The following is a 26,951-nucleotide window of genomic DNA, read 5'->3' on the forward strand; positions in this document are numbered from 1 at the left end:
TTGATGGTGGTACTGTGAGGGAGAGAGTGGAGGAGGATCGGAGGGCTCGGGGGGGGTTGTAGGGGATGAGGAGGTCAGAGAGGTAGGGGGGGGCTAGGTGGTGAAGGGCTTTATAGGTGAGGAGGAGTGTTTTGAAGATGATGCGTTGTTTGATGGGGAGCCAGTGAAGAGAGCGGAGAACGGGAGTGATGTGTTCACGGGTCCGGGTGTGGGTGAGGAGGCGGGCAGCAGAGTTTTGTACCATTTGGAGTCTATGGAGGGAATGGGAGGAGATGCCAGTGAGGAGGGCGTTGCAATAGTCGAGGCGGGAGGTGATGAAGGCATGGATGAGGGATTCAGCAGCACGGGGGGGGAGGTAGTGTTTGATTTTGGCAATGCGGCGGAGGTGGAAGTAGGAGATCTTGATGATGGAGCTGACATGGGGGTCAAAGGAGAGGGTGGGGTCCAGGATAACGCCAAGATTGCGTGCCAGGGGAGAGGGGGTGATGGTCGAATTCTCAATGGTGAGTGAAATGGGTCCTGTTTTATTGAGGGTTGATCTGGTGCCTATGATGAGTAGCTCTGTTTTATCACTGTTGAGTTTAAGGAAATTGTGAGTCAGCCATGTTTTTATTGAAGAGATGCAGGTTTCGATATGGGTGAGGGGAGGGTTGTGAGGGGATTTGGTGGTGATGTAGATCTGGGTGTCATCGGCGTAACAGTGGAAATCAAGGTTGAGGTTGCGAATAATGTGACCAAGGGGGAAAAGATAGCAGATGAAGAGGAGGGGGCCGAGGACTGAGCCCTGGGGGACCCCCTGTGTGACTGGGGAGAGGGCGGATGTGTGGCCAGAGAGGGAGATGAATTGTTGCCTGTCGGTGAGGTAGGAGGTGAGCCAGTCGAGAGCGGAGCCCTCAACACCCTGTTGGCGCAGCCTTTGTAGGAGGATTGAGTGATTCACAGTGTCAAAGGCTGCGCTGAGGTCTAGTAGTAGCAGGATGTTGAGGGCACCGGAGTCTGCAGAGGAGAGGAGATCGTTGATTACTTTGACCAGGGCTGTTTCAGTGCTGTGGAGTGGGCGAAAACCAGACTGGAGGGGTTCATAGAGGTTGTTGGACTGGAGGTGGGTGTGGAGCTGGGTGGCGACAATACGCTCCAGTGTTTTGGAGAGGAATGGCAGGTTGGAGATGGGGCGGTAGTTGGAGAGGTGGGCTGGGTCAAGGGTGGGCTTTTTGAGGATGGGGGTGATGGAGGCAAGTTTGTAGATGGAGGGAACAAGACCAAGGGATAGAGATTGGTTGAAGAGGGTGGTGAGGTGGGGGATGAGGACAGGGAGGCAGGCCTTAGTTAGGGTCGTAGGGAGGGGGTCAAGAAAGCAGGTGGTTGTTTTGGATGAGGTGATGATGGCTAGGATGTGGGAGCCAGGCTGAACCAGCCTGGCTGGACCTGTATTGTACAGGAAAGGAGTGAGCAGAGGGTGGAGTTTTCGATTCTGAGAGCTGCCGTTTCATTGAGACTGTTTAAAAAACGGTAACAACGGATCATTTTTCTTAGCGGATGCATGTCAATTTAAATCAATACATACAACTATTTTTTAAATCAATAAAAACATTTTCTAAATCCATAAAAGCATTTCAATTAATATTGGGAGTCATGTCGTTACTTTGTTGAGAATGTGGCCATGTAATAAGCGGGATAATTTGCAGCGACTTGTTCCTTATGGGGAAAAATAACACCCTTCATGCTGATCCGCTACGCGTCGGGATCCTGATCTGCCGACGAGGCTCCATTAAAATATAAGTATTTTTAGTGAATTACTGAGTTTAGGCACGTTAATAACGTTTTAATGAAGTTGAATACAGTATATTCATATGTGTCAGTGATTTCATGTCAATTCGGCTAACATAAACATAAATGAGGTCTCAAGTCAAGCTGGAGGTTTTCCCTTGAGCGAGGGCAGATCACGTACCAATCACGGCCCTCGCGTTTCAAACTGTCTGAAATGAAGCGCCACATCTGTATGAAGTTGTTGTGAGTGTGGCGGGAGCAGCTACAGGTTAGCTTAGCCTAATCGACCAGTGCACTACGAAGCCAGTGCTAGACAGTGAACTGTCAACGGGGGGGAGCCCCGCCGGTCATTATCAGCCGATATTCATTCTAAATAGTTTGATCGGTGCTCTCTATAAAAGGCCGATCAGGAGAGCTGGATCTGATCGATATGGACATAAACGCGAGTGAAGTATAACCGGACGCGAGAGAGAGATCAGATCAGCTGCTGAGTCTGACGGAGACACGCAGCTCTGCATGATCACCTGAAGCTCCGCCCTCTGTTTAGCGAGCTGACCGGACTGCGCAAAATGCGTATATGAAGTGTCATGAACGCAATAAATCCTACCCTCGTGGGGGCGCGCTCATGTGATTGGCTTAGACTGGAGGAGACATCTGATTGGCTATAGATGAGAGAAATTACAAGTACGAATCGGGTGAGCATCAGGGGAGTCCCAAAAAACCCACACACGAATGCACAGCGATCCATGCACAGAAAGCGGTCTGTGTTTGTAGGTTCAGAGGATTTAAATGGGAACCTTCTGCAAAGAATTAGATGAACACCTTAAACAATATGGCTCTATTGCTAACATAGTTAGCATTGATGCTCCTAATACAAAGTTTCATGAACATGTAATAGTAGAATACACTGATGACACAGTGATGCAGACACTTAAACCCCTGTTGCCAGGCACATTCCAGCCTGATGTTGAGACTTTGTACCACCTAAGAGTACTAGCAGATGTGTATGCTCCTGAAATAAGCAGCACCACTACTGAAACCTACCTGGAGCAGTTGCAGGCAGTTGCACAAGTAACTGGCAAGACACTTGAGGAACTCCTTGCAAAATAACTTGCTAAACTCAAGGCAGCTAACAGTGATGCTTCCACACTACAGAGAACTGATGAAGCTCTTGAGACGGATTCCACACAAAATGTTATCGGGCAAGTACATTCCTCGCCCGACAGTCATGACCGTCGCTGTGAGTACAAGCTTACTGCAACGCCCTTGGCCTTTGATGGTGAGGCAGCACGTCCTGCTATTGGAGTAAAGAACCCTTCCAGCCTCCGGATTGATGATGTTAACCCACCTGAAATACAGAGAGTTGTGGTGGAGCACATTGTAAGGAATGCAGAAGCATCTTATCCTGCTAACACGTCTAACAGACTCAGATCCTTCTCTGGGAAGTGTCCTTATCCCAGCAGTGAAGTGGATTACGACACTTGGAGAGCGAACCTTGAGCTCATTCTTAAAGACCCAGCGATATCTGATATACACAGAGCAAGAAAGATACTTGAAAGCCTTCTATCTCCTGCAGCTGATATAGTGAAGCAGCTAGGCCCTCACACTTCTCCAACTGACTACTTGCAGCTGTTGGATTCTGCTTTCGGCACTTTTGATGACTGCGAGGAGCTTTTTGCAAAGTTCATGAATATGCTACAGGATGCCGGGGAGAAACCCTCCCACTACCTGAATAGGCTGCAGTTGATTCTAAGCCAGGCTGTGAAAAGAGGGGACGTAGTACATGCAGAACAGAATGAACACTTACTGAGGGAATTTTGCAGAGGTTGCTGGGACACAGTGCTATGCTAACTGCTCTTCAGTTGGATCAGAGAAGACATAACCCACCATCTTTTCCAGAGGTTCTGTTGTTCCTGCGTACAGAAGAAGAGAGGCAGGCTGCAAAAGCAGTTCGGATTAGACAACATCTTGGAGCCCCAAGGCAACAAGTTGCAGCACATCTTCAATGTACCTGCGCCTGTGAAGGAGATAATAACATGCCATCGCAGTTATTGGAGCAAATGCACATCAGAGGGCAAATAACTCTTCGACCGCTACAGCCAGAATACAGCACGGAAGGCCACGTCCCTGGTATTGCTTCCGCTGTGGTGGGGATGGGCACATTGCACCAAATTGCAGTGAGGCGCCTAATCAAGCATTAGTTTCTGCCAAGAAGAATCAGTTGCAGGAAAGACAAGTTCTATGGGAAACCCAAGGCAGCTCTTCCAACATCCAATTAAACTAGAATCAGCTTCGGTCACGGGACTGATGGGAGCTGGAGGACATCAACAACGTCCCCAGGGCAAGCAAAGAGCTAGCCTGAGGCAATCCTCTACTTATAACTGGGGTTACCTACCAAAAAGGTTAGTGGGAACCAGATGTACTGCTGAAGTTCTTATTGCAGGGGAGGAGTGCAGCTCTTTGTTGGACACAGGATCACAGGTCACTACCGTCACCCAGTCCTTCTATGAAGAGAAGTTGGCCTCAAAGACTATTCACCCCTTAGACGACCTACTGGAAATTGAAGGCGCTAATGGCCAGACAGTCCCGTATAAAGGTTACATAGAGCTCAGTATAACCTTTCCAAAGCGCTTTCTTGGTTCAGACATTGAAGTACCTACCTTAGCCCTTGTGGTTCCAGATTGCCGTGCCATGACCTCATCACCAGTGTTGATTGGCACCAACACATTGGACGTAATGTACGAACAATACATTGAGACAAACCCTGCTCATCACCAACCATCTCCTTATGGCTATCGAGCAGTGCTGAAAACACTTGAACTAAGACAGAAGCAAGTACAAAACGGCAACCTGGGATCAGTGAGACTGGAAGGGAAATCGCCAGAGGTCATCCCCGCAGGACAAAGAGTTGTACTGGAAGGAGTGGTAAATATCCACAGTGCGCATACAGAGAAGTGGGGCTTAATGGAGCCTCCATCCTCAAGCTTCCTTCCAGGTGGCATAATGGTTACCTGTGGTTTACTCACCCTGCTGACCAGGGCGCCTTATAGAGTACCAGTCTTGCTAACCAATGAGACACAGCATGACATTCAGCTGCCACCAAGAAGTGTCTTGGCTGAGCTCAACGGCATACAGCAAGTGCTCCCTGAAATAGGAAAAACAAAGACTGGAGATCCTACAGCTCATCAGCTTGACCCATCCAAAGCTTCTCCAAAGACATTCAACTTCACAGACTCCCCAATTCCTGCAGAATGGAGGGAGAGAGTAGAGCAGAAGTTACAAGCTATGCCAGATGTGTTCTCACAGCATGAATTGGACTTGGGAAGGACAGACAAAGTGAAACACCACATCAACCTTCATGATGAGACCCCTGTCAAGCAAAGAGCTCGTCCCATTCATCCCAATGACATACAAGCTGTCCGCAGACACCTCCAAGAGCAGCTGGACGCAGGAATCATCCGAGAGTCTGAGTCTTCTTTTTCCTCTCCTATTGTAGTAGTCCGGAAAAAAAATTGTGACGTGCGGCTCTGCATCAATTACCGCCGATTAAACCTACAGACAGTAAAGGATGCCTATGCCTTGCCAAGCTTGGAGGAGACCTTCAAAGCACTGCATGGATCTAAATGGTTCTCTGTGTTGGATCTCAAGTCGGGGTATTACCAAATCGAAATGGATGAAAGAGACAAGGCAAAGACTGCTTTTGTGTGTCCGTTGGGATTCTGGGAATTCCAGCGAATGCCCCAAGGAATCACCAACGCACCAAGTACTTTCCAGAGATGAATGGAGAAATGTATGGGCGACATGAACCTCAAGGAGGCTATTGTCTTTCTGGATGACATCATTATATTCTCTGAGACTCTAGAGCAGGGGTGGGGAACCTTTTTCCTCTCAAGGGCCATTTCAATTTTTGAAACATCCTCCGAGGGCCGTACAAATTATTGACCTCTGCTTAAAAATACTAAAATCAAAGCCCATTCATTTCGCCTTTGCAAACTCTTAATCCAGAGATTTTACCATGACTCGTGCATGCATTCACGTGCACGGTTGTGGCATGACCACCAAAACAGAAAGTATATTTCCTATCCATGTTGACGTGATTTAATAGTGTAGGGGGGGGGGGACCTAACCTCCTCTAGGGGGGTCCTCACCTCCCCGGGAAGATTTGTTTTTAAATGTCAGAGACATTTAACATTAGGAGATCTATGGATACATCTCTCAACACCCATACGAAACAGAACTGGAAGCAGATGTATTTTTCTTTATGGATAATTTACAAATCACTCCCCTTTCAAACTGTATTCTTGTTTATTAATAACAACTTTTATTTACTGTCATATAGTATTTTATACCTGTTTACTTTATTCTCTTGTTTTTTAAAACTATAATGATCATATAAAGATGTGCCTTTACCTCACTGGTTGGAGAAAAAGCTTCTTATATTCGTTAGCATAGCTAGCTAACCAGATGCTAATAACAACAAAGTTATTGACTGTATGATCAGTATGACAGATGAACAGATCGCCACTGGGTTTACAACTAAAGACACAGCCACGCAGAAACTGCGGCATGTGTACGGCTCCTTATGGGTACTGCAATTTTTGGAAGTGCCGAAGTGACGTTCTGGTGCTCCCCTGCCATGCTCCCCTGTCTGACGAGACACATACCACGTGATGACACGTTAGGCTCGTGTTGTGTTCAAGGACCCTGACCTTGGCCAGGAAAAACAGGCACTCGCCTGTTGAATTTTTTTGCGGTCTAGATTTCTTAAATTTTTTTCTTTTTTGCGTTTGTTTATAAATTACCTCGAGGGCCGTAGCAAATGGTCTCGCGGGCCGTATACGGCCCGGGGGCCGGAGGTTCCCCACCCCTGCTCTAGAGGAACACGAGACAAGATTACTGCGAGTCCTTAACCGTCTCAAAGAGTATGGCTTAAAGCTATCAGTGGAAAAGTGTAAGTTCTTTCAGTCATCAGTGAGGTACTTGGGACACGTCGTTTCAAGGGACGGTGTCAAAACAGATCCTGAAAAGATCAACGCCTTAAAGACCTGACCAAGCCCGAAGGACCTGAAAGAACTGAGGTCATTCTTGGGGTTTTCGGGATACTATCGGCGATTTATCGAAGGTTATTCCAAGATAGTCAAACCATTAACAGATTTAACAGTTGGCTACCCACCTCTGCGAAAGACCAAGAGCCCAAAAGAGAAAAGCGTGGTTTATCGCAACCCGAAAGAACCTTTCAACGATCGTTGAACTCCTTCATGCAAGTATGCTTTTGAGACAGTCATTGACAAGTTTACCACTGCCCCAGTATTGGGTTTCGCAAACCCTGCATTGCCTTACACTTTGCACACCGACGCCAGCACCACTGGCTTGGGAGCTGCACTTTACCAGGAACAGAATGACAGATGCGACCAATTGCATTCGCCAGCAGAGGACTATCTCACAGCGAAGCTCGCTATCCTGCCCATAAGCTGGAGTTTTTAGCCCTTAAGTGGAGCGTGACAGAAAAATTCAACGACTTTCTGTATGAAAATCAGTTCACCGTCGTCACTGACAGCAATCCACTAACCTACATACTCACTTCAGTGAAACTGGATGCTACCAGTTATCGATGGCTGTCTGCCCTGTCCACATTCTCATTCACACTTCAGTACCGTGCAGGGAAACAAAATCTGGATGCTGATGGTCTGTCAAGACGTCTTCATGGAGACCTGATTAATGATCTCGAATCTCAAAAGGAGCGTGAACGAATCCATCAGTTCACCTTACGTCATTCTCCTGATAGTGAAAATGTTACTGAAGTGGACCCAGAAGTAGTCCAAGCAATCTGTGAATGTCTTTTACTTCGCCAAGATCCAGAAAACCAATCACTTGACCCTTGCATCACACTCGTCGAATCCCTTGCTATGTATGCAGACGTCATTCCTTCTATCTTTGAGCAAGAAGAACAGGCAGAGGGAACTCTAACTATCCAGCATTTGTCCAGGGAAGAGATAGAAGAAAAGCAGAGAGCTGACCCCAGTATCCGAGAAGTCATATTCCAACTAGAGACTGGGCAAACACCCCCACCTACTGCACGACAAGAGCTCCCTGAACTTGCGTTGCTGTTGAGAGAATTGCCTCGATTGGAGATAAAAGAGTGAATCTTCTATCGAAAGGAGGAAAGAAGAAGAACACACCACATTCCAACTGGTGTTACCCAAAGAGCTCAGGACATCTGTCATGAAGAGTCTGCATGACGACATGGGTCACTTAGGAATAGAGCGAACTACAGATCTCCTGCGATCCCGGTTTTACTGGCCTAAAATGGCTGCTGAGGTGGAAGCAAAAGTGAAGACGTGTGACCGCTGCATTCGGAGAAAGACCCCACCTCAAAAGGCTGCGCAGTTGGTCAACATAAAAGTAACTCTCTCGATCGAACCTGACAGAAGCAACCCAATCAATGTCCTGGTGATCAAAGACCATTTCACAAAATATGCAGTTGCTATGCCCACACCCAACCAGAAAGCTTGTACCGTGGCCAAATGCCTCTGGGAGAACTTCATCATCCATTATGGTTTCCCAGAGCGCTTACACAGTGACCAAGGACCTGACTTTGAATCAAAGACAATTAAAGAGCTTTGTGAAGTGGCAGGGATTCAGAAAGTTCGGACAACTCCATACCATCCAAGAGGAAACCCAGTTGAAAGGTTCAATCGGACGCTTTTAAGCATGTTGGGAACCTTACAAGACAGAGACAAGGCGCATTGGCGAGACTTTGTACGCCCATTGGTGCATGCCTACAATTGCACTAAGAACAATGTCACTGGGTTCAGCCCTTACGAGTTGATGTTCGGGAGGCAACCTAGGTTACCTATTGACTTGGCATTTGGTATCCGACTCTTTGAACGCAACCAAACATCTCACTCAGACTATGTACGGAACTTGAAGTCTCATCTGAAGGAGAGTTACCAACTCACATCCAGCAATGCTGCTAAAAATGCTGCAAGGAACAAAGCCAGATTTGATCGACGCATCACAGAGTCTACACTTGAAGTTGGTGACCGTGTGCTGGTAAGAAGTGTTCGTCTTCGAGGGAAGCATAAACTTGCTGACAAGTGGGAACCTGCAATTCATGTGGTGACAAAGCGGGCCGGTGATCTTCCAGTGTACACAGTGAGACCCGAGAAACAAGATGTACCGCTGAGGACGTTACACAGAGATCTCTTATTGCCTTAGCGGATTTCTCCCTGCAACAGAAGACAATGTAACCTCGCCGGAAACCAGTCTCACGGAAAAGGACCCGGCAGAACACTTGCTTAAATCCTGCTGCACAAGATGCAGATGAAAACGTGAATCAAGATCAGTCAGATGAAGAAGTTCCTGTGAACTGGAATGTCAACTCTCAGTGTGTGGAAAGTGCTTGGCACTCATACCAAATCGAGCTGAAAGAGAATACCCATATGGAAGATGAAGGACTAGGCAGTCCTATTGGGATTATTCCAATTGAGTCCTCAGCTGAGCAAAACCCTCAGGCAACAGTAGCTGTCCCCCATCCTGGAGTCCTGATGAGCACATAGCAATTAGCCGAATCTGAGGTCATCAAACCTGATTGTTCACTGAAAAGAGGCATCAGTCAAGTTGGAGAAAACACCATTGTGAATGACATAACTGAAAAAGAACCTGAAAGAGAAAACGTACCTGACGAGAGAACAATGTCTGAAACTGCATCAGAAGGAACACAACCATCAGAGAATATTCAAAATGTCGTGGAGGATGCCATCCCAGTGCTCTTCAACATGTCTGCCAGCAATGATGACCCTCAGAAGCCAAAGACAAAAGCTACAATGGCTAACATTGCTGAAGATAAAGATGAACAAGATGCTCTTCACAGACGTTCCAACAGACCCAGAACCATTCCAGATAGATTACACTACCCCCAATTAGGAAATCCCCTAGTCTCCATTGTGCAGTCCCTTTCCCAAGGCTTAAGTGTAGCTTTCACAGACACACTACAAGGTCATGCTTATGAGGAAGTTCAAGCAGAAAATCCTCATTCGGCTGTGACCAGACAACCTGATAGGTGTTGCGGGACGTACACACCTTTAAGAGGGGAGTGTGTAACCCCGGTTACTAAGACACTGAGAAATAACACTGACTAAAATGTCAACTTTACTTTAAGGCTTAGCACTACATACACAAACAATATAAATTATTTGAAACTAAAATATACACAATATAGATACACAATATGCAATTTAGGACAACATGATTTAGACAATTCTTCATGAAAACATTTAAATGAGTGTGATTAGATAAATCCCCTGTCCATCTAAAGTGGTTGTAAAGCAAGGCTAAGCCAATCAAAGTTTAGACCCGCCCCATGTCTGCCTGTCTACCAGGAAGTGAGATGTGCTGTTTATCCTTTTTGGGACGATGACTAAGTAGCATTAGCACTGTAGATTTGGATTGTAATTATTTTGACAACTTTTGATGTAGATTGACCGACTTTGCTACTTTTCCCCAAGAGCATTGCCTCTTATATGATACCCTTGGTCGGGTCTTTTTTGTGTGATGTGAAGGAGATGTTCTGGATTCTTTGACTGGAACGCTGTCTTCATCTCTGCTGGTGTACCGTGGCGAATTTCAGTCTGGCGAGCTACCCATCGACCTATCTAAAGGAAGATAACTATTCCAGTTACCCACAACGGTGGTAGGACAAGAACTTGCGCATCTTTTCCTCTTCACAAGTTGAGAGCAAGAACTGATTTATTATTGATTGTTTGATACTATGTTGAATATGTTATAACTATATGTGTATAGAAGTAATGTGATACGTTTTCTTTCATTTTATTTAAGAATCTGAAATAACATGTCAAATACAGAGTCCTGGTTCCCAAAATTAAAATATATAGCTTAGCTACTACATTTAAATAAAACCATTAGTTTATATTAAATAGGGATAATTAAAATAGAAGTAATATAACACTAAATTATATCAAAATAGTACATAGGTACAAATAATTAAAACCAGAATACTCTCAAATTCAAGGTAGCTGAATATATATGTATATAAAATGTTTATTTGAAAGAAAGAGAGAATAAATATTATAGCTTTCTGTACCTTTTCCAAACAACGTTTGCTTTGTGTCTTTTCACCTTTGTTGCACAGTATCCATTTTCTCCTGAGCAACCTAGACTTCTGATGTGCTGGTCCACACACTGACATTTCTACATTTATATTAGAGAGGTTTGATCGAAACTGATTCGTATAAATAATTCTGTGCTCAGCATTCACTTTTGGTGCTTGTGTTACACAAGGCTGAGGTCAATCTTCTCCACACCAATTACCTATCACAGAAAAACATATTCGAAATTATTTCATTATTCACACACAAATAAAACAAAAATGTTCTGCTCCTTAAAGGCGACATTTACCATTTAATTATGTACATTTAGGTTAATATGAACCGACTTCGGACGAGATGGGCGCCTCCAGTGTAAAAAGCTACAGTAGCCTATACTAATGCAATGAGTACAACTTTGTACGGAGCCATACACATCAGCATTGCGAGCTCATTTCCATTGGTTTCAATGGAGACGTGCACTGCAGCAGCGCGCACCGCTCGTCATGTGACGAGTAACAACCAATCACAACCGAGAAACATCTCAACTTCTGTAAACACAAGTGTACGGCAAATATGGAAAATAAGTTCATTTCACAGCGGGTGGATCGTGACCCTTACTTGATCTGTCAGGCATGTCCCCCATATTCATGGTATGTGCACTAATGCTAAAATATAACACAATCATTAATATCCTCCACTTTCCAGTATCAAGTGTCGCTTTCCGGGACACACCCCCACAAACAATATTGTGTCTCTGTTTTGATCTGTTTTGATCTGTGTGTATTTACGGTATTTACATGAACACAGAGCGGATCAAAGCAGAGACATAAACACAGTTTTTTAGGGAAAACACTGCGGTCCCTGCTAGCGGGGAACGTTCTCACAACTTTGGCTAACGTTACCTATTGGTTCTAACAAGGTTTTAAAGAAACGTTTTAATCTGATGTTCAAATAACCTTTTTAGGATGTTTATTTTTTCAAATAATGTTCCTATAAGGTTTAAGGTTAACTAAGACATAACGTTTTAACTGCAACATTCAGAAGATGTTTTGAGGATGTTATTGAGACCTGAGATGACAGAAAGTTTTTTTATAAAACGTTCATTTAATGTGATATGTTAACAAAGGTGGAACGTTTTCCTTGCAACATTCTAAGGATGTGTTTTGGACGTTGTTGGGTAACACATTAAAGATGTTCTTTATAAAACATTCCCTCAATGTTACATGATAACAAATGAAGAACATTTTCAAAGCAACATTCTGAAAAAATGTTCAGGATGTTATTGAGGCCTGAGATGACAGAAAGTGTTTTATAAAATGTTCCTTCAATGTGATATGTTAACAAAGGTGGAACGTTTGCCTCCAACATTCTAAGGATGTGTTTTGGACGCTCTTGGGGTAACACATTAAAGATGTTCTTTATAAAACGGTCCCTCAATGTTACATGATAACAAATGAAGAACATTCTCCAAGCAACATTCTGAAAATGTTTTCAGGATGTTATTAAGGCCTGAGATGACAAAGTGTTTTATAAAATGTTCCTTTAATGAGATAAGTCAGCAAAGGTGGAACGTTTTGCCTGCAACATTCTAAGGATGTGTTTTGGACGTTGTTGGGTAACACATTAAAGATGTTCTTTATAAAACAGTCCCTCAATGTTACATGATAATCAAAGAAGAACATTTTGAAAGCAACATTTGGATAATGTTTTCAGGAGGTTATTATTTTTTTATAAAATGTTCCTGTGATGCGAAATATTAACAGGGTCATGTTCAACGTCATATTTATTTGTAGTGCGCTTTAAAAAACAAACTTGCTGCATTTGTTTGAAAAGGATGTTTAAAAGAAATCTGATGTCACCACATTTTCGTTTTTAGAAAAAAACAAGCACGTAATTCATGATAATTTGGATGTTTGCGTAGGCATGTCTGAGTTCCCAGCTAGACATTGTTGGTTCTAAAAACATTTTGAGAATGTTACCATTCATTGTTCTAGGAATGGTTTCATCGAGAAGTTTTATTTTGGTTCGTAGAATGTACTTCTGAAAGGTAGGATAACGTTCTCTAAAAACATTCTTAAAATGTTTGGTGATAACATTGTTCGAACATTATACCCCAAGCGTTTTTGTTGTTTATGCACATATCTCTATTGTCATATGGATCGAATAACACTTAGAAAACCAAAGACAGACATATAGAAGAATGGACCGACTGTCACTGCCCGTCCCTGTAACCCCTGTTAGTGGGTTAGTGCCCCCCCCCCCCCCCCCCACCTGCCTGCTGGTCTGCTCTACACGGCTGGGAGCAATCTCCAATCAACCACACCTGCAACCTGCTCATCAGCCACACTATGAAAACCTGCAGCCTGCACTCATTCCCTGCCGGATTGTTGCCGTGAACGGTTTGTTGCGTGCCGCTCTAGCTCTTTACCAGCATATTCTTTGACAACTTTGCCTGCTTTTGCCTCGCACTCATTTTTGTGTCTCTCCCAGGAGGAATCCAAGGCCTTCCACACTCCCGAGACCAGCCAGGCCTCTCTACCCACCCTGGAACAACTGTTTCCCACTGCCGCCATAACCAACCTCCACTCCCAGCTCCCCTTTTCTAATAAACAAATGTTACTTTCACCAGCTGATTCCGAGTCATCCTTTTACATGTGTTAATAGTCAAATTCCAATAGTTAAGTAAACTATCATAATCATCCTAATGACCGCAGTGGTCAGTCCACTCACCCAGGAATTTTGAGTTGAACAATTACAGGAATATTATGTATTTATGTTCTAATAATGTAAACATATTTTAGTAAATTGTTACCACAAAACATTTGCATACTTTTTGTAACATAAACCATGTTATCCTTCTCTAAAATAGTAACATTCTGGCAACATAAAAAATCTAACTTGCAGCTGAAAATGTTTTAAGAACAGTAGGGCTTAATGTTCTTACAATGTTAGCAAAAATATTTTAAGAATGTTTTTAGATAACGTTATCCTACCTTACAGAAGAACATTCTGGGAACCAAAATAAAAGCTTCTGCTGAAAACGTTTTAAGAACAGTAGGGCATAATGTTCTAACAATGTTATCAAAAACATTTTAAGAATGTTTTTAGAGAACGTTATCCTACCTTTCAGAAGAACATTCTCTGAACCAAAATAAAAGCTTCTGCTGAAAATGTTTTAAGAACAGTAGTGCATAATGCTCTAACAATGTTTTCAAAAACATTTTAAGAGGTTATCACCAAACATTTTAAGAATGTTTTTAGAGAACGTTATCCTACCTTTCAAAAGAACGTTCTGGGAACCAAACAAAAACTTCCCGCTGAAAACGTTTTAAGAATAGGAGGGCATAATGTTCTAACACTGTTATCACAAAACATTTTAAGAATGTTTTTAGAGAACGTTATCCTATCTTTCAGAAGAACGTTCTGGGAACCAAACAAAAACTTCCCGCTGAAAACCTTCTTAGAACAATGACTCTCAGAATGTTTTTAGAACCAAACATTTCTAGCTGGGGTCCCACAGACGATATTGTATCTTTAACAATCAACACTTTAAATGGGTAAAGATGGTCGCTTAACGTAAGGTAGGCCTACAACCTGCATCAGCGCCCTTAAAAGTCGGCACAAGAGTAGACATGCAGAGCCGGACCGACGCAGTAAAGTTCTACAACACCTGACAGCAGACATGAAACAATCATTTAAAACAAGACGTAGCCTATTGATGCAAACTTGCCGCAAGCTCATCCATCAGCTATGAATCCCCCCTCCCCACTGAGCTCGGTTTAATGTGCATAACTTTGGGCAAGGTTCATAGTTTTAAATATTGTAAATCAAGCAACTGCCGGACTTACGATCTACAAATACTCACAGTATAAAAACTATAGGTTACTTACGTAACCCCAGTTCTCAGAGTAACATGAAGTGAGATGTCTCACTATGGGATGCGCCTCATCGCGGAGCAAACAGAAGCATCAATCTCATTACGCCAATCCTGATTGGCTGGTGATCTTGACGTCAGCGTCAGGGAATCTAACCCCTATAAGTAGCTTGCGCTACGCCGCATGCATCATTCAAAATAAGAACCTCTTCTCGCTTCACCATAGCAAGGAGGGCCGTCTGGTGACATCTCACTTCATGTTACTCTGAGAACTGGGGTTACGTAAGTAACCTATAATTCTCATTCGTAACACTACGTTCGATGTCTCACTATGGGATATTGTAGCTCCCGTATTGCCAGACGAGCTTATCTCGAAAATCACCAAACCCAACCAGAATTTAACAGTTAGAGCTCTAACTCAGCAGGGGGCCCAGCACTGCATGGGCCACACTGGGAGCAGAGACGTCTAATCTGTAAAAGCGGACAAAAGTGAGCGGCGAGGACCAGCTCGCCGCTGCACAAATGTCTTGGATTGAAACACCCCTGAAAAAAGCCCAGGATGTAGCCAGACCATGAGTCGAATGAGCACGCAAACCCGAAGGTGCCTGCAGACCCAGACTCGTGTAAGCCAAAGCAATTTCCTCCACAATCCAGTGAGAGAGCCGTTGCTTAGTAACAGGCTTGCCCTTCTGAGGGTTAGCCCAGGACACAAAGAGTTGGTCATTATGACGAAACTCTTTTGATCTGTCCATATAAGTGCGTAAAGCACGGACTGGACATAGCAAATTCGGCTGCTGTTCCCCGGAGGGACACAGCGGCGGAGGAAATGCCTCAATGTCAATGGGGGTACATGAACCAACCACCTTAGGTATAAAGGCAGGGTTGGGCTTCAGCAACACTCTCGTTAACCCTCGGGCGAACTGAGTGCATGAAGGATGTACAGATAGCGCATGAATGTCACTGACTCGCTTGGCGGATGCCAGGGCCAGTAACAGCACTGTCTTGAGTGACAGGTGCTTCAAGTCAGCTTCTTCCAGGGGTTCAAATGGGGCTCGAGTGAGCCCATCTAAAACCACTGTCAAGTCCCATAAAGCACCAGTGACCTGGAAACAGGGAGGAGCCTGCGAGCTCCCTTCATAAAACGGCAGACCAGAGGATGTTGGCCGGCCGTCTTACCCTCAAAACCCACATGGCATGCAGCAATAGCAGCCAGGTAGACTTTGATCGTGGAGAAAGCTCTGTGTTTATCAATTAGGTCCTGTAGAAATGATAAAATCACTCCCACAGGGCATTGAAAAGAGGTGTGCCCTTTTTGAAGGCACCAGTCCTCAAACACCCTCCACTTACAGTCATAAAGAGACCTAGTGGAGGAAGCTCTTGCACTCTGAATAGTGCTTATCACCTTCTGCGGGAGACCCACTGCATTCAGATTATACCACTCACGGGCCAGGCCCATAGGGCCATGCGCTCCGGATGTGGGGGAAAGATCGCCCCCCCGCCTGAGACAGTATGTCTCTGCGTAGGGGGAGCTGCCACGGCTGACCGCACAGCAGCTGATATATCTCCGCCAGCCAGTACATTGCAGGCCAGTGCGGAGCTATCAGGATCATTGTGTGTCGCCGTTCCTTCACTCTGGCCAGAGTTGGGGGTATCAGCGCCAGGGGTGGGAACGCGTACAGGAGGGCTGGAGGCCAAATGTGCGCGAGCGCGTCCACGCCTAATGGTGCGTTTTGATCGCACATTGAAAAGAAAAGCTGACTGTGAGCATTTTCTTTTGATGCGAACAGATCTACCGCGGCTCGGCCGTAACGCACCCACAGCTGGCTCACAACCATTGGATGTAGAGTCCAGTCTGCATATAGTGGTGCAGCTCTGGACAGCAGGTCTGCACCGAGGTTCATCACACCCGGTACGTGCGTCGCTCTCAGAGAGAGGAGGCGGCCGCAGCTCCACAAGATCAGTTTGCGTGCCAGTATGTGTAACTGGAGAGAGCGCAAACCCCCTTGTCGGTTTATATAAGATATTGTGGTCGTATTGTCCGTCCTCACGAGGACATGGTGTCCTCTGAGAAAAGGCAGAAAGCGTTTTAGGGTGAGGAACACCGCTAAAAGCTCCAGGTAATTTATGTGCGACCGCTGGAGGTCTCTGCTTCAGAGAACCCTCACCGGACGACCTTCGTAAATACCTCCCCAGCCTGTCAGACATGCGTCTGTGGTGACCACCTTCCGTGAAAGGACAGCACCCATAGGCACGCCCCGTACCAGAAAAGTCGGGTGCAGCCAGTGGCGCAGTGCCATTACGCATTTCACAGTAACCATCACTCTCCGCGCGCCATGACGCGCAGGGTTTAGTTTTAGAGCGGCTACCCAGCGCTGAAACTCCCTCATGTGTAACCGTCCCAGTCGTACAACCAGGATGGCTGACGCCATGAGCCCCAGTAACCGCAGGCATGATCTGAAAAGAACATGTTTGCGCAGCTGGAAATGAGCGAGGCAAGCTCTGAAAGCTTTCACTCTTTCCGCTGACAGGCGGGCTGCTGTAAAGGGCACCGAGTTCAGGTGTAAACCCAGGAAGAGTACAGTCTGTGCCGGGCACAACATGCTCTTTTCTGTGTTTATTATGAAACCCAGATTGAGCAGGTGCTTTACGAGGACATTTGTCTGCGTAATAGCCTCCTGTTCCGACTGTGCGAGAAGCAGCCAGTCGTCTAGGTAGGTTGCCAGGCGAATACCCTGTTGTCTTAACGGGGCTATCGCGGCTTCCGTACACCGTACAAACACTCTTGGACTGAGAGACAGACCAAAGGGAAGTACTCTGTATTCGTAACAGATCCCCTGAAATGCGAACCTCAGATATTTCCTGTGTGGGTAATATACTGGGATGTGGAAATACGCATCTTTCAGGTCGACTGATGTAAACCAGTCGTTTTGTCGCACGAGACGCAGCAGAGATGTGTGAGGGAGCATTCTAAATTTGTATCTTCTTAGATATTTGTTCAGAGCCCTCAAATCTAGTATTGGCCGAATTCCGTTCCCTCCCCGTTTGGGAACGAGGAAATACTTGGAATAAAAGCTGCTCTGACTCCGCTCGGCGGGTATTATAGATATAGCCTTCTTTTCTAGAAGTGAGAGAATCTCTCTTTCTAGAATGTGGGCTGACTCCCCTCGGGCCTGTGAATACAGAACGCCCGAGAAGCGAGGGGGGGTGACAGCGAATTGGAGTCTGTAGCCCCGTGTAACTGTCTTGAACACCCAAGCAGACGTTGTGAGCATCTTCCACTGTTCACTCCTTAGAGCCAGCGGAGATGTCACGTCTTTTGCCCTCTGAGTCTCTATTTGTTGTGTTATGGGGCCCTCTAGTGTCTGAACACGGTGGTACCCCGATTTGACAGTCCCCACCGACACTGCGCCTGCACGTGACGGTGGTAGCCTCACAGCCCCAGTCGTTACTGCGCATGCGCGTGGCGGCGGTGCCTTCACAGACCCGTTCATCGTCCGCCTTTTGAGAGAGGCCGTAGCTGCTCTCAAAAGGGGAACAAATGGCGGGCTGTTTATTGGTTTTATTGTTTTTATTGTTTTCTCTTTCATTTTTCTGAGATGCGCCCTCAGCCTGAGGCCTGGATGCGTCAGCGGAAAATGCTTTATCCGAGAAAACAGAATAATATTGTGACATGTGTTTTGGTGCACTTGAGGATGGCTTTGAGGCATCTCTCGAGGCAGCGGGAACACATCTGGAGCTGGGGAACCTTCCAGCTCCGTCACCGAGGGAAGAAGAGGAGGCTGTCAGGCCGCCCGCTTCTTCTTCCTCGCCTGCTGGCCGAAATTCCGGGTTGGCTGCGCCTGGGCTGCAGCCGGAACCGGAGATTTTCTGGGCCAATTCGCCCTCGTCTCCTGCCTGGGCTGGGGACTCGGGGCGGGCCGTGACCTCTGCTGTTTCGGTACTTTAAACCGAGCAGCTGAGGTAGCTTGGGCGAAGGACTGCCGCTGTGAAGGCAGCGGCTGGACCCTTCGAGGAAGACAGAGGTGGAGGGCCTCGTCTTCCTTCTTCTTGGACTCGCATCTCTTCTGCATTGAAGCGAGCGCAGATCCAAAAATCCCCTCGGGAACGATGGGCATGTCCAGCACATCCTCTCTTTCCCGGTCTGGGAGGTTGGTGAGGTTGAGCCATCTAGCTCTTTCCTGCACCATCATAATTCCCATTGCCTTTCCCGTGGCCTGGACGGCGCAGCGTTGAACGCGGAGACAGATGTCCGTGATCGCGGCTATCTCGTCCAGTACTGCCGGTCCAGGATTACTCGACAGATCCTCGCAGAGCTCCGCTTGGTAAGCGGTTAGCAGCGAGGAAATGTTCAAAGCCCTGGCAGACAATGCTGCGGCTCTGTAGGACCGTTCAGTCATGGTTGACTGGAACCGGTCCGCCTTTGCCGGCAGCGTGGGGTTCCTGCTCGGTGTAGTCGCCATCCTCGGGAGGAGGTGAGCTGCCACCAGCGGTTCCATCGGCGGTATGCAGAGCAGGCCGAGCCTCTCCATACCGTCGCAGTCTAGGGAGGAGGCACCCTGGATTGGGGCCTTGTTGCTGAAGGGCCGGTCTCTCCACGAGACCGACACCTCATCCAACATCTCCGGGAAGAACGGCAGGAGTTGCCTCTTTGTCCTCGTTGCTTGGGGCAAAATGTTCCCCTCGTAACGGGACCTGGAGGTCTCCTTGGCCATTTCGGGCCATGGGATGTCTAGTCTGGCTGCGGCACGCTGACACACGGCCTGCAGGTCCATACTCAGACAGGGCGAAGCTGGTGTGCTATCGCCCGGGAGAGCAGCCATCGCTCACGGTTTTGCAGCCTGAGCTGATGACACGAAGACATCATCGTCTTGCTCATCAGAGTCGGACAGGAGGAATCCAGAGGTTTCATCCTCTTCGTCCTCCATGTAGTCCAACTCCAGGACATCATCTGCGGGCAAGACCATGGTGAGGTCCAGTTGGGATCCCCAGCTTGACACAGCGCGGGGCTCCGCTCGCACATCCCTCGCTGCCACCGAGTCCCAGCCTGACACGGCGCGGGACTCCGGTTCTGCAGCTGCCACTACTGATGAGCCCCAGACCGACACAGTGCGGGGCTCCATCTCTGTGGCGGACGCCCCCGTGTCCTGATTTCCGTCCGGTAAATCAGAGGACATGAGGGAGTCCTGACCCGACAAGCTAGCTTGGCGTGCTAGCCGTCGGCGGAGGCTCATGATGGTGAAGCGGGCACAATGTCTGCACGAGCCGGGGTTGTCGATAGCCTCCTGGGCGTGTTCCAGCCCGAGGCAGGACGAGCAGAACTGGTGTGAGTCTGTGCCTGATATCTTCAACCCGCAGCCGCAGAGCCGAGCCTCCGAGTCCCTGACTCCTCTGGTGTGAGGGAGAGAAGCGTCCATCTCGGTCGCCGTGGTGACGGCGTGGAGAGGACCCGCCCGTAACAGGTACGTTGGTGAGAAAAAATCCTTCCCCACCTGTCGTTAATCCGGAGAAAAAACGACGGTGTAGAATTTTATTCTCAAAGAATATTAACTGGTGTGTTAATACCCTTTTTATCTTCCCCTCCTCTGGTGTGAGAGAGAAAAAGAAAAAAAAAGTCCCCGCTACCTTGGTGTCGGTAGTGAGGAAAGGCAAGTTAGTAACAGGTGTGTTACCAGCTTGAAAAATCAAAACCTTACCTTTAATTCCGAAGAAAGAAACGGTGAGGTAGATTGCAACACTAACTGGTGTGTTAGTATTAACAGTCTTCTTGCATAAGTATATATAGAAGTAGCCGGCGAGCGCCCGTCGACCGAAGTTAGCTTGGATAGCTTGGTTCCGTCTGTGGACTGTGTGAGCTCGCCCGGCTACCAGTAGAGATGTGCTCTGAAGCGAGAAGAGGTGTTTGAATGATGCATGCGGCGTAGCGCAAGCTACTTATAGGGGTTAGATTCCCTGACGCTGACGTCAAGATCACCAGCCAATCAGGATTGGCGTAATGAGATTGATGCTTCTGTTTGCTCCGCGATGAGGCGCATCCCATACTGAGACATCGAACGGAGTGTTACGAATGAGAACACGCTAAACACAAGTCAATCAATATAAACTCACCTTATGATTTTCATGGCTTTATCCTAGCTAACACCAGTGAATGACAATGTTTACAAATTGACAGCTGTATTTACGTTGCTCGTTGTAATGGCAAATGTGAACTCTGCTTTTTGCAAACAATGCGTCTTGTGATAACCTGTAACTATGACGAACATTTGATGACATTAAATAACTTTAAATAACTTTTACCTTGTAGAGATGTTCTCGGGACAGAACCAGTTTACTCCTCCGATGCGGGAAGAAAATATTATAGAACCCCTCCCCCCCCTCCCCCCCTCCTTTGTTTAAAAAAGAAAAAGCTTCACATTTTTAAAAATAAATATATTTTGCAATATTTTACTGCTTTACATCTTGTCCATTAAAGTGCCATATTGTTCAAGTTCAATTACGAAACTATTAAAGTACGGGTTTGAGTCCGAACATATTCATTTGTGAATAAAATATTTGTAAATAATAATTAGAAGCTGAGTAATTGGCTGCAGAGCAAGCTGCTGACGTATGTGCTCAGTGGGCGGAGTTACAGAGACAAACATAACTTTTTTCTTATTTCTTAACATGATTGAGACTTATAGAACTACAGCCCTCAAGATTAAAATAGTTCTACTTCATTGATTCATGTTTCGAGGAGAAACATGAATAAATTATGTCTCATATATTAACTGCATATTTGCAAATTGAACAACCCCGCTTTCCCCTTTTTTTCAGTGTACTTTCAGCAACAGAAACCATTCAACTATTAATTATTCAGCTATTTCAGGACATTGAGGCTTTACAATTTGTTGTTTATACCTTTTGTAAACCTTTTCATTTAAATATTAAGCTTCTTCATAATTGTTCCTACTCTTCCAGTTTAACATTTCACTTTCAAGTTTTCAACAAAGTCATTGCAATCATTGCAAGTCATCAGCTACCATTCAGCTAATAAAATGCTAATCCAGAGGTACTGTAGAGGTAGATAATAGCGGTTTTTAATGAGCCACATGCCATGATGCACCAACATACTTTTATTATTAAGACTGACATTAAGAAGTATAATCAACTCATTATAGTGAGGGAGAGAGAGAGAGAGAGAGAGAGAGAGAGAGAGAGAGAGAGAGAGAGAGAGAGAGAGAGAGAGAGAGAGAGAGAGAGAGAGAGAGAGAGAGAGAGAGAGAGAGAGAGAGATAGTACAGACACAGTTACATGAGTGTTAGTGAAAGTTTTTAACTTTCATTTTACAATATATAGAGTGAAACTTTACATGCAAGTTTTCAAAGTAACTTCCTGAAATGTAATTGTCTGCGGTGATTCTATGAAGTCCCCAAAGGCCAAAACGTGTGAACATAATAGAAAAAACAATTAGCTTAAAAAATCTGACACTACTAAGAAAGTTTTTCAGAGATGGGGCAATCTCCCATTATCGCTAATTGGACTCATTAATGTAGTGAAAATGAACACCCTACCTAAATCCTTATACTTGTTTCAATGTATTCCAACTTGTATACCAAAAAAGTATTTTAATACTCTGGACAAATATATTTCTGCATTTATTTGGAATAATAAAACCCCTAGGATTCGTAAAAATGTCCTTCAAAGAACAAAACAATCAGGAGGGCTAGCCCTACCCAATTTCCAATTATATTATTGGGCGGCGAATGTACGGAGTATGCTCTATTGGCTAATTGCTCCTTCTACAGAGACACCAGCTTGGATTCTTATTGAATTGGCCTACTGCGGTAGAACTTCATTGCCGGCTTTGCTTGGATCAGCTCTTCCATTGGAATTGTATACCTACAAGAGTAATCAATTAGTATATCATTCTCTTAGAATCTGGGTACAGTGTAGGAAACGGTTTGGATTACATATGATGTCTATACGATCACCGATTTACTCTAACCATATGTTCCCACCCTCTGTGATGGATTCTGCTTTTAAGATCTGGAATAATGGGGGAATACGTAGTTTTGAAGATCTGTATATAAACAAGGTATTTGCCTCATTTAGTCAGTTGACAGAAAGATTTTGTATTCCACCCGGCCATCTTTTCAGCTATTTCCAAATTCAAAATTTCACACGTAGCAAATACCCACAGTTTCCAAATAAACCAGCGGAAACAACCTTAGACAGAATTCTTGAAATAAATGTGCAGAATAGAGGAGTAATTAGGGTGTTGTATAATGTACTTTCCTCCCTGCATTCTCCCTCTCTTTCGACAATCAGATCTCAGTGGGAAGATGATCTAGCATTTAAAATAACAGATGATAATTGGCAGTCCATCCTTCAAAGAGTTCACTCTTCCTCAATTTGTGCCAGACATGGCCTTTTCCAATTCAAGGTATTACACCGCCTTCATTTATCAAAGGAAAAACTAGCAAAGATGTATCCAGGGGTAGATGCCTTATGCAACAGATGTAAGTCAGTAACAGGGTCCCTCATCCATACTTTCTGGACATGTCCAAATCTTCATAATTATTGGACATCCGTATTTGATACGTTTTCTAAGACCTTTAAAGTAAAATGTACCCCTTCTCCTCTTACTGCAATTTTTGGAGTCGTCCCGGACGACATTGTCCTTTCCAGACATTATTCAAACGCTGTTGCTTTTGCTTCCCTAATTGCAAGGCAACTTATACTTATGAGGTGGAAGCAGGAGGCGTCTCCCACTCATGTCCACTGGGTGACAGAACTTATGATGTTTCTACACATGGAGAAAATAAAGTGTTCTTTGGGTGGCTCCACTTCTATTCTATAGGACCTGGCAGTGTTTCCCCTATATACAAATAGTGGCGGCGCAGCGCCGCTGCTGAAATATGAGCGCCGCTGCTAGGGGGCGCCAGACAGGTAACCAAAAAAATATATATATATTTTTTTTTTTCTTTACTTTTTTTTCTTAAAATAATAATAAGTGGCGACCATTTTTCATTTTTGATTGTTTGTTATGTGGATTTGTAGTATTTGTGTTACTGGCATAGGCGACACAGACGGTCGCCTAGGGCACCAGATCTGGGGGGCGCTGCGCTGGTAGCTCTGGGAGGGAAAAAACATTATTGACCTTTGGCCCTCATCCAAATGTTCGGCCTTAATGTAACAACAATCACAATTAAGTAAATGTAACAACCTTTTCACCCCGGTTACACGTTTAATTTGCCCTGTACGATGGGCGCTGTAAGTGATGAAAGTGGGGGATGTTGGCTTATCAGGCGCCCGCAGCTCACAGCCAAAGTGTGAGCGTGGTAGCGAGAGAGCGAGCAAGGGAGAGGGCGCACCGGTACCGGCGCTGTTGTTATTAGAATCTGGAGTTAGCTGCGCTAACGGATATAAGAAGTAGATGTTTCTACAACCAGGGTGGAGGAGAGCTCTCATGTCAGACTGAGAGACTCAGTGAGGTTAAGGACTCTCTGACTATTTAGATAGTTAATTTTAGTCTAAGTTATCTCAGTGGGTCTCAAACGTTTTGACCACAAATTATGTAAACACATATTTCCATGGCACTCCTTTATAATTATTAGGATAAATAAAAACAGGTTTGAAATCATTCCAATGTATACTATAGGACAGTAAACCAAAAATATCGTTTAAAGTTGGAGAGATACAAAAATATTCATAAATAAATAAATGTTAACTAGGTAAAATAAGATATGAATGAACAACAAAAATAAAATAAGTTACATTTATTTGTTATTGGCTATGGTGGGTTATTGGTTATGTTCACATACTTATTTGATTATTAAAATGTAAACCGATCTTTTTCATATGGGCGTTTTAAAGTTGTACCCCCTAGATCAGGTCTCTAGTAATTTGTCTGCTCAAAGTGCACCAGATTGAAGCATTTTACTGTAAAATGTTTAAAAAAAAAACTCCCGGGGGGAACATACCCCCGGACCCCCCTAGAGGATGTGACGTCCAACCCCCAATTCAAATATGTTCATACGATACTGAATACATTTGAAGCCATTTTGACGTCTATTACCTATGTTAATAACTTTCTGTTTTTGCAGTGTATTTGTGTTTTGTAGAGATTTTTCATTTATTCTTTACACATAAAATCTCACCTAAAATCTCACCTAGGCCTCAAGAGCCTTTCTTGTGCTGACACATAGAAACAAATTGGCGGGACGCACTTCGCACGCGCACACACTAAAAAATTCCACGCGCTCCGCGCCCACATTATGCTGGGCCCAAGTGCCTTAGCACCGCTGCTATGACTCCATCCTAGGGGAAACACTGCCTGGCAAGCATTTTTAACGTACATGGAAAGTTTGAAACTGCCTACTCTTCCCTAACTGATTTATATTTATAAAAAAAATAAAAAAACTGAATTAGAACACAGATTTTCTATAGTCAACCACGATTAACATGTATCTCCACCTTGTCATATATATATATACTTTTTTTATGTGTGCTGTGTTTTCAACCATCTGTTTGTTTATTATTTCAAAAATATTTATGTACAATTAATCTTGTCTTATTCTGTAGGGGGGGGGACAAAAAATTGCAGGTTGTCCATTTTCTGTTAACCCCCCGGTTAACAGAAAATGGACAACCTGCAATTTTTTGTCACTGAAACTGAAACTGTATGTGTTGCTTAAGAAAAAAGAAAATAAAGTTTAAAAAAAAAAAAAGATTTGACACGGCATTATTGATTAAGTTACACATATAAAATAGTTACATCTTGGCTTATATCTACCAGCAACACCATTAAAATACTGCTTCAAATAAATGCATCAGAAATAATCATCCAAAATGTTAGAAATAATAATATACAAATCTGTGGCCATTTGTTTACAAATATGTGGCAGTTTGGTACTTTGAGTTCATATTGCGAATACTAAATCAGTGCTTTCACTTTGCTGTTTAGTAACTTTAACTTAGGTAAAAAATGTCAACATTTTTTTTGAATTTTTTTTTTTTCTCTTTTTGAATGCATAGCAGAGGCAAGAAACTGGTCAGATTCGGACAAAATGCTGTTACTTCAGTGTGTACTTACTGGGCGAGCACAGGAGGCCTATTCAGCTGTTTGTGGCAAAATGCTTTGGACTATGCTAGAGCAAAATCAGCAGTGTCAAACTCAATTGTTTTTGATTAAATGCATATAGAGTGCCACAGTGACGCGTCCTAAAACCCGGAAGTAAACTCCTTCCGGTTCCTTCGACAAAAACCAATGCAATTTTATTTTATTTATGAGTTTATTATGTAAGTAGTAAATGAGAGAGTAATTTAGCATTGGAATAGAACATGTTGTTTCATAAGGCCCAATGAGAACAAACATGAGGCAGAATCGAAAGAGGAAAGTGTAAAAACATGCTGAATCATTAAACATCTGATAGAACAAGACGCACCTAGTTGTTTCATTTCTAAAAACAATACAAGGAGAAACACTGGTTCTCTTGCAGGATCTGTGAACTAGTTTGTTTTCATTTCATACTCAGTCTTCCTGGCAGTAAAGCTTTTATTTGATTTTAGAAAGTGCACCGGAATGCTCACTCATCATAAACAACGAAAAAATAAACTTTACTTGCTCCTTGTATGTTATTGTGTGTAGACACTAATACAAAGTTACAGATAAAACCTAAAGCAAGAGAGGGAGAGAGAAAAGAGAGAGAGAGAGAACACACACGTGTGTTGAAGTGTAATTGTATCACTGTGTTTATATCATTAATATGTAACAATTTGAAATGTATGTCAATGTTGTTTGTATATCATATTATTGTGTAATTATTTTGTATTTTGATACTTTGGCAACATTGTTTAATTTAACTTTCCTAACAATAAATAGCCTAGTTATATCTTGGCTTATCTCAACCAGCAACACCAATAAAATACTGCTTCAAAAAATTCATCAGAAATAATCATCCAAAATGATATAAATAATAATACAAATCCGTGGCCATTTGTCAAATATGTGGGAGTTTGGTACTTTGAATTCATATTGTGAATACTGAATAAGTGCCTTCACTTTGCTGTTTAGTAACTTTAACTTATAGGTAAAACATCTGAATACTTCTTCCAGCTCTGTATCACAGTAGATCCAAGGTGCTTCCAGGTGACACATTTCCATTAGAGGAGAATTTAATATCAAACTCAATTGTTTTGATTAAATGCATATAGAGACAACTGAA

This window comes from Notothenia rossii (assembly GCF_949606895.1).
Source record: "Notothenia rossii genome assembly, contig: scaffold_54, whole genome shotgun sequence".
Taxonomy (NCBI): domain Eukaryota; kingdom Metazoa; phylum Chordata; class Actinopteri; order Perciformes; family Nototheniidae; genus Notothenia; species Notothenia rossii.